A 9,468-nucleotide genomic window follows, 5' to 3' on the forward strand; every position below is an offset into this window, starting at 1 on the left:
CACAAGCGCAGCCTCTCACACAAGCTCTCTCTCACACACAATGACGAGTAAGTGCCCACTCGTTTTCTCTCGCTCTCTCACACAAGGTCCCCACCTCACACACTATCCCTCACATATAAAACATCCCTCTCTCTCTCTCTCCCTCTCTCTCTCTCTCGTTGGTGCCACAGTACAAAAAGATCAGTGTCTCAGGGGTCAGCCATGTTGTTCTGCGCCACGCCGCCTCATCATGTAGCAGAGACATAAATAGCTGATGATACTTTACTTCTCCTCCATCTCGCTCTTTTCCTTTCCTTCAACACCATCCATCCCTTCCCCCAGAGATGGTCCCAGTCGCCCCAAAGCCTGGATAGTTCTCTGAGAAGACCAAAGAAAGAAGGAAGAAAGGAGGGAGGGAGAGGAGGGCTCAGAGGCACCGACTACCAAAAGCTTATCAAAACCATTTTATCCTCCAATAAGCAGCCAAAGTGGAAAAAATCCCTTCATGTAAAACAGAAGAAGAAAAAAAAATATATCCAGGAAGTCTCTTTTGACAGAGGGGACTCTGAAGGGTTCCTCTGCCTAGTCGGTGTGTGTGTCAGCGTGTGTGTGTTTGAGAACGAACGAAAGATTGCCCTCACCCATTTCCTGTACTAAAGAGCTGGGAGGTGCTGCAATATGCCAGGCACCCTGTGGGCTAGAAGTGTGTGTGTGTGTGTGACAGAGTGCGTACGTGCCGTGCAGCGTGAGCCGAGTGGAGGTGGAGAGAGAGAAACAGGAAGCTCAGCCCTTCAGGAATGCGTATGGCCCAGTGATACGTCTGCAAAACTCATCCCTCCCTCAGCTTTCCTTCCTCAACCTCTGTCTCTCCTTCTCTGTCTCCTCAGACTAGCACAGAGAGAGAGAGAGAGAGAGAGTGTGAGAGAGAGAGAGAGAGAGAGAGAGAGAGAGAGAGAGAGAGAGAGAGAGACACGTCCTATCTCCATCACTCTCAAGTACTTGCTACAGTAACTCTGCCTCATTACTACATGACTATCAACAGTCAGTTTGATAGTTACGACTGCAAGAATCGGAGTCAGGTTTCAGCTGCTGCAAGAATTGTGTCTTTTGGCACGTAGTGATCTGTACACTGTGCCCACCCTTTTCTCCTTCCTTTCTCGCCACACTCTCACAAGCGCGCGCTCCCCTCTCTCCCTTGCTCTCTTATCCACATGTTCTCTCGCCCCCTGCTCGCTCTCTCTCTCTCTCTCTCTCTCTCTCTCTCCCGCCCTGTCACCCACCCCTCCCCACTGTTAAACAGCTGTTCTCCATTCATTCTCCCCCAGCTCAGACCAGACCAAACCTCATTATACAACCCTGCTAGCTAGCTTGCTAACTCAAGGCAGCTTTGCAGTGTTATAGGCCTATAGCCAGATTGCCTGTCAGCCTACAAGCTAGAGCAGGCTACTAAACTACAGCTAAACTGCTGAGTGTGATTGCCAACGTGATTGGTATAGCTACTCAGCTTTAGGGACTAACAATATGACTGATTTGGATAATTAGCTTTCCCTCTATGCTATGGCACAGCATGTAGCAGTCTGTCAGTCGGTTGTTACCATAATTTCCTCGAGTTTGATTCTGTTTGTTGTTTTTGCTCCTGTATCTGTGGTAACGGGCCCTTGGGGGCATATGTTCCCCAATCATCTGATACTGTTTTGGCAGTTATAATGAGATGCCTGATCAACCTGATGCAAGCTCATAGCTCTCACACACACATGCACACAATCTAGGTGCAGGGGGTTGATGAGGTGTGGAGAGGGGGGTAGGGAAACGTGGATACAGTATGGTTAACTCAGCTTGGTGATCTGGTGTGTGTCTCTCAGACCCTAAATGGCATAGCAGAGGAAAGGAGAAAGAGAGAGACATAGAGAGAAGGAAGGGGGAGAAAGATAATCACCCTTTGAGCAGACCGCAGGGTTAACTACAGTTGAATCGTTTTTAGGCCTGTTTTTACCTCACACGGCAGAATCCCAGAGTAGAGGTGTAAGCCTGCAAGCCTCTTCAGACTGAGCAGCTGAATAGTTGCGGAGGTAGAGGCACGACCTGCCTATTTTAGCGGACATGTAAGAACATGTGGGAGTCCCCGAGGGCGTTGTTTACTCCAGAGGTGAAAAGAAGGATGATGTCATCCTCTTTTTCGTCTTCTGTCTTCATCGTGTCCTTCCGCCCCTGCGTCAGGCAGCAGACAGCTACGAGGTTGCCATGGCAACGAGGAGCACCGGGTCACGTCCGCGCACACGGCTTGGCAGCGTCGTGTCGACGGCACTCCGTTCGTGGCGGAGTGAGCAAGGCTCCTCGCCTCCGCCTGAGTAACCTTTCACGACGTAGAGAACGAGTGGGAACATTTGCGCCGGGGTTTTCCTCACGTTTCTGTACGCTGGCCTCGTTATGCCTGGTTGACAGCGTAGGTCTAAACTGACAAAACACCTAAACATTGGTTGATTTTCTTCTCAGGCTATTTACTTTGAGGGGAATTTGGTGTTCAAAATGAGAACTTTACATGCTCACACACCCATATACCCGCCACAAGCCAGGATGATAACATATTATGAAGCTAGCTATGTTTCCACGCTGTGATATACAGTATCAATACCCTGTATTTCCGCCCTTCGTACTTTCTAGTTAGCTCTAGCAGTCCCACACAGCAGTAGCTACCTAGTTACCTAAGCAGTATAAGTTAACGGTCCGTGGGTCAGGTCAGAAGCTCGTAGCAAAACAGAGTACAGCCGGCTTCAATCCAGCCCAGCCTCAGGTGAGCAAAATGGTAGGCAACATTATGGCTGCTAGGATATGCTCTTCTGTAGCTGATATGATATCCAGTTTTCTGAACTAAAGCACGGGATACCAGCTGGCAGGCAGTTAGCTACAGTACTACACTACAGTTAGTTACAGTTAGCCACAGTTAGCTACAGTTAGTTACATTTAGTTGATACGTCTTTAGCTTTGTTTTCCCGGTATATGCGCTGTTGAGCTAGATGGTGGGACTGATAGATTATTAAAGCAATAAACCACGATGTTTAGACATTGATTTGAGCCATACGACTGTATGGATTACTTAAATACTTTCGCAAAAAATATTTTCGAGAAAAAAAATCGTTAAAATATTTTCAACCTTTCAAAACCTTTCTTTTTTTTTTTTTTTTACCTTTAGAAGCTTTTTGTCCATTAATTTTCAAAACTTTTTTTCAAAACTTTTTTCAGGAATCATTTCTTCAATATATGTTTTTTAACTTAGGAAACCTTTTTTCCCCAAACCCTTTTTCACACACTGAAAGGAGAGGGGAGAGGATAACAGAGAAGCCTAAAACAGAGTTGAGTTAAGAGTAGAATCCTCATCAAGTCCTCTTCAATGATGCAAACCTAGTTTTGAAAAAAAATTGCTAATATATTTTCAACCTTTCAAAACTTTTCTTTCAAACCTTTCTAAACTTTTCCAAACCTTTTGAAACTTGTTTACTACAGCCACACCAAGAATTGTGTTACCACCATGAAACAAACAAGTAGTTAATTCTATTGAATACGTATGTATTCACATTGAAATTCAGACAATGATTTGAGCCCCTCGACTTAATGGCTTACTTAAATAGTGTTGCAAATAACCTAGACCCATGTCAGAATTAAAAAATCCAGAGAGAGAGAGAGAGAGAGGGGGGGGGGGGGGGGGAATTGAGAGAGACAGAGATTCAAAACAAATGTTTAATTAGTAGTTTGGATTAGAACTGAGCCAAAGACCTAACAGTCAAAGCAAAGCAATTTGGACAGAGTGGGTTTGGATGGAGAGAGGGAGCAATGGAACATAAAAACATCGACATTTAAAGATGTGTTAATATGCATTCTGGTGTGAGGTGGCGAGGAAACTCTCCAACTGGCTCAGGATGTTTTTGTGTATGAGTTTGTTCAAGCCTAGCATAGGCTGTGAGCATGTTTATGTAATTGTCGAGTCGACTGTTACCGACTGTTTTTCTGTCTGTAACTATGTGTTTTTATGTTACTGCCTGTGTTGGCCAGGTCTCCCTTGAAAAATAGATTTTTTAATCTCAATGGGACCTTTCCTGGTTAAATTAAGGTTAAATAAAAATAAATAACTAAATAAAATGCCTGGCCATCTTGACCAAAACAAGATGCAAACCATTTGCCTAAGATGCAAACGTTTGAAATTATATTGAATGAGGCTTATTTTGCATCCATACAAAACACTCAGGGCCTAACCCTGAATATCCAAACCTTCCTCTGTTCACCTAAACACATTCCTGTATTACTAAAGGAAGGAAAACACCAGAAGAATAGTCATCCTTCACTACACCACTCAGAGCTGGACTAAACAATGAGAGAAATTAGAATATCTTATCTTTGTGTATAAGCAGAGCCAAGGCCTGCAATCATTCTCCATCTACCTCCACCCTCTGCCAAGTCCAATTTGCTAGATTTTGGTTGTGTCTTTTATTTTTTTATTCCCAGGGAGCTTGATTAGATACCCCACACACCCCTCCTGAATGCCCTACCAGACCCTTATCTGAGTGCCGCGACATTAGGAAACGACCATCAACACTGGAGATCTGTGTCAGAGGGGCGGGGTCTGTGTCAGAGGGGCGGGGTCTGTGTCAGAGGGGCGGGGTCTGTGTCAGAGGGGCGGGGTCTGTGTCAGAGGGGCGGGGTCTGTGTCAGAGGGGCGGGGTCTGTGTCTGAGGGGCGGGGTCTGTGTGGTTCTGCCGGTGCTCTGCTCACGTTTGGTTTGATTCAAATGTTGATTATCCAAAACAGTATGTAGTGTGGTTTACCTCTGCTGTTGCTGTGAGGAGGGAGGGGGGACAGGAGGGAGTGGGGACATGAGGGAGGGGGGACAGGAGGGAGGGAGGGGGGACGAGCGGGAGGGAGGGGGGACGAGAGGGAGGGAGGGGGGACGAGAGGGAGGCAGGGGGGACGAGAGGGAATGAGGCAGGGGGGACAGTAGGGAGGGGGGACAGGAGGGAGTGGGGACATGAGGGAGGGGGGACAGGAGGGAGGGAGGACAGGAGAGAGGGGGGACGAGCGGGAGGGAGGGGGGACGAGCGGGAGGGAGGGGGGACGAGAGGGAGGGAGGGGGGACGAGAGGGAGGCAGGGGGGACGAGAGGGAATGAGGCAGGGGGGACAGTAGGGAGGGGGGACAGGAGGGAGGGGGGACAGGAGGGAGGGAGGGGGGACGAGCGGGAGGGAGGGGGGACGAGAGGGAATGAGGGAGGGGGGACGAGAGGGAATGAGGCAGGGGGGACAGGAGGGAGGGGGCACAGGAGGGAGGGGGGGGGAAAAAGCAGGAGGGAGGGGGGCGAGAGGGAGGGGGGACAGGAGGGAGGGGGGACAAGAGGGAGGACGGACGGACGGAGCCGGAGAGGAGGAGGAGTAGTGATGTTCCTGTCCTCCTCTCCTCCTGTTCTACAGCAGGGGTGGTCCTCCTGTAGATAGGCCAGTGAGGCGTGTGTGATAGCAATCAGTTTGAGACAACAGGCTGGAGGTCTGCCCAGTGAGACACAGGCACACACGCACACTATTACACATGTAATGAGGACTAGGGGGAGCCACTCCACCCTCTATTCTAGTGAAAGTGATGAGTTCATTCATTCTTCTTGTACCACAATCTTCTTTTCTTATATGGACATTGTTGTTAGCATAATATGGTTAGAAGGGTTTTGAAGATGAGCATGTTAACGCATCGTCAAACCTGACAGAATATAGGCCATATCATCATGATAAGGTTATGAGACTGATAAGATCTTTACTGGAGGTTACAATACGACCTCCAGTCCAGACGAGCCTAACTCTGCCGCTCAGTGTGGCTATGCTAATCTTTCATAATTATGTCTCACGGCCAAAGTTCACACACAGACACACACACACGCACAGAGAGGACCCTCTCAAGGCTTCATTCTCTGGCACCTTCGGTCAGCTAGCAGGGCGTGTGACACGGTAGCATCGTACTAAGGCTCGCTCTACACCCAGCTTAAGGGTTCCTTTTCACAGTTTCCGGGAACACAGTAAATTGCCTTCGTGATGCGCCACGCTGTGAGATTTCTAGCGCGAGCATCATGCACGCATTGCAAATGACTCTCCCATGTGACGTTCATCTTCGTGTTTCTGCAGGCGAAAGTAGGGAAGGCCCTCCTGACTCTGAATAGATTTACGGTAATTCAGTTAAGAATTAGTGGTTGGCTTTCATCTTTCCATACGCTGGCACAAACGCTTAAGGCACCGTTGGCCCGACTGAACCGTTACTTTTCTCTTGGCACTGTCCGTCTGTTCAAGGATGCTAAATGGCTACATTGTCTACACTGACGTATGGCCCTAGTTCTCCGGAATAGTTACTGCATCCTGTTTAAGTGGGTACGCGTTTAGCTAATATTGCTGCTATCAGTCTCCGTCCCCATGTGCAACCCCCGTCTAACTGCGTGACTGCCTCATCAACACACACACACACGCACAAACTCGTACAGCGTCACCGCTCCTATTTCAACTGAGCGCTGTCACGACATCCGCTCCTCCTGTTACAAAGAGGGGGGTTGGCGTGAGAGACCAGTTTCGCCCTCCTGGTTATCATGCAAATCGGTTAAAAACGTCACACACATGCCGTACCCACTTTTCTTGGTATAATAATTAAAATAAAACAAATAACGTGTTGAAATGAAGATACAGAGAAGCGATAACGTGATTTTGAATAGGGCACACATTTCAACCTCTTTCACCGCTTTACTGCCCAGGTGCCCACTATGTGCTTCATTCCATATCAGGAAAGAGGCTTGCGTCTTCTTACACTCGATTCGAAAGTCGATAGGGTTCACTTTGAATGTGCTGTCTTGCCTTGCTGACCTCAGCCCATCAGGACGTTATCTGGACGCAGTCTGTGTCTCGGGATCGAGATATATATAGGCTGGTCAACATTTAAAACTATTTTCAGAGTAGTCCAAGCAGACATACACTCCTTTTTCCGTTTTTATCTAACTTTTAACAGCGACATAGGCTTATTTTGATTGATTAGTTTGACCGAAGTCTGCACTCTCTCTCTTCCTTACACAAAGAGAGAGAGAGAGAGAGAGAGAGAGAGAGAGAGAGAGAGAGAGAGAGAGAGAGAGAGAGAGAGAGAGAGAGAGAGAGAGAGAGAGAGAGAGAGAGAGAGGCACGTCACGGCACCGCAGCAGCGCTTGCGTGCAGACAGAGCGAGAAAGGGCCATTTGCTGTTGAATCAGCTGGTGCGCAGGCGTGCGGGGTTAAAATGTAGACTACCACATTGTTTTAAGAGAGTTTGGGGGATTTTCTTTTTCTTATGCTCTACGATTAAGTTGGATAGCTTCATGGTTGGTGAGTTTTATTACACAAATGGAGCACTAGGTTAATCTATACAGAAGACATTTCACAAACTGAGATTAGTCAACCGTAAATATCAGTCGTTCATGCCAAAAACCTAGAAGCCAAAATCCCCCATCCCTCTTCCCCCTCCAAATCCGACACAGACAAACAGCCCCCCCCCCTCTCTCTCTCTCTCTCTCTTTTTCTCTCTCTCTTTCTCACGAAGACGCACGCAAGCACACACTCAGCAGGGTTCTCTATTTACATTATACACATAGCGTGCTGGAAACGGACTCAATAAACGCCAAGCCACTACAGCCACTGCCCTAAAACAGAGCGGTACCTTCCTAATTAGGTTAATATGTTTGGGGATTTTAATTTATTTTAATAGGCTCCACTTAATTTCATAAGACATTTTTTGTATTATAAAAATCCGTTCATCAAACAGTAAACTCTGTAACGCATAACCTATAGTGATGTTAAAATAAATAGCGTATAACTTCATATTTAGCCTTTTAATCTCAGATTTTATTAGATGGGGGTGTTTGTGCATGTTGTTTGAGAGAGAAAGAAATGAGGACAGATACAGAGACACAAGGATAGATCCTATTAGGTGACAATCAGACAGATAACGCACTGTCCCCAGCCTACCTCTCTCTTCGCATGCATGGCCAAGGTTTAACGGCCGAGAGACACGAAAGGTCGCGAGCTTCGAGGATTTTCTGTCTGTCTGGGACCACCCTTAGTGCAACGTTTTATCACATTCCCCGTCGTTTTCACCGCAAAGGCGGATAAACCGTCACGAAGGTAGATGCCTGCTGGAGAACGATTGGGGAAATGCAATTTAAGGCCGCACGATTCATTGACGGGGATAAAAAGCAATGACACGCATTGCAATCCAGTGGAAGCACTCCAACTAATTCACTCAAAAGCAAAGAGGGCACAATAGCCAATAGCTACCCAGGGCTGGTTAGTTACACGGGGAGTAAAATTAGACCAATGATATCAGATGAAAAAGACAAACATGCCTGTCTCAGTAAATGTATAAACATAATATGTCCTTACACAAATTGCCCTTGTAATATAATGCGGTGAAAAGGGCAAAACAAATGCCCGGTGGGCCCGTCTGGCCGTTGTTTTAAATGAGTTCTGACGGTAATGCATTAAACGCACAGCCACAACAGGCCAGAATACACGCAGTCTCTGGTGATTTTTGCAGAGAGATGTGTTGTCTGCTTAAAAGCAATTCGCTCTGTCCCCCTGTATCTCCCTCTCTGCCTCTCTCCTGCCTGCACGATTCACAGCAGGTCAGGCAAAGGACTTCAAGTTCGGTCGAGCGCATACAACCATTCATAGTAAAGGCAGACCGATGGCTTGCGCTCTGCGCATTTTGCGTAAAAATGGACGCCGTTCCCATAGTGACCGTCAAGGCTTGAGTCTACGCTTTTTCACCGAGAAAAGTGCTGTTTCTGCTTGAGTTGTTTATCTTTGTCCATATTTAAAGAAAACTATATACAATGGGTAGGTGAATGTTTAATACAAACCAATTAACAAACTTTTAGAATAGCATATTTGTTTAGCCCGAATATTTGCTAGTTTTAAAAAGCTTGAACTGATTTGTTTAGGTCAGGTCGGTACAACGAGTAGCTTAGTGCTACTGACTAGTCAGAATGTTCAGAATCGTCATCATAACAGTTTTAATATATCAATCCACCCCCCAAAACTAGATTAATAATATAGCAGTTTGTCGATATCAACCCCACTTAAGGCTACAGAAGGGTCATTAGCGTGGGTCTTTGACTAAATGCGTATAGCGAATGTGAGTGTCCGTGTGCATGCCTGTGTGTGAGCGTGCCTCCGGTTCTCACGAGTTCGTCCATGCAGAATAGACAAGTTTATGAACAGCTTGTCACTCTCGCATCACAACGATTAATAGTTCAATCAAGACTAAAATGGTCAAAATGTCATGCAGACACAGCTCTTACATCAGAACGGTCCAAAAGGGGATGCCACTAGTGAGCGTTATTCATTTATCGACTCCAATAAGCCAGTAAATAACAACCTTCCATTGCGTGTTAAGCTGTACGGTAGACACAGTTAGCCTATGGGACGTTCAGAAGGTCAATGGTGTGCTT

This window comes from Hypomesus nipponensis, chromosome 15 (assembly GCF_054491055.1).
Source record: "Hypomesus nipponensis isolate SF chromosome 15, ASM5449105v1, whole genome shotgun sequence".
Lineage (NCBI taxonomy): Eukaryota > Metazoa > Chordata > Actinopteri > Osmeriformes > Osmeridae > Hypomesus > Hypomesus nipponensis.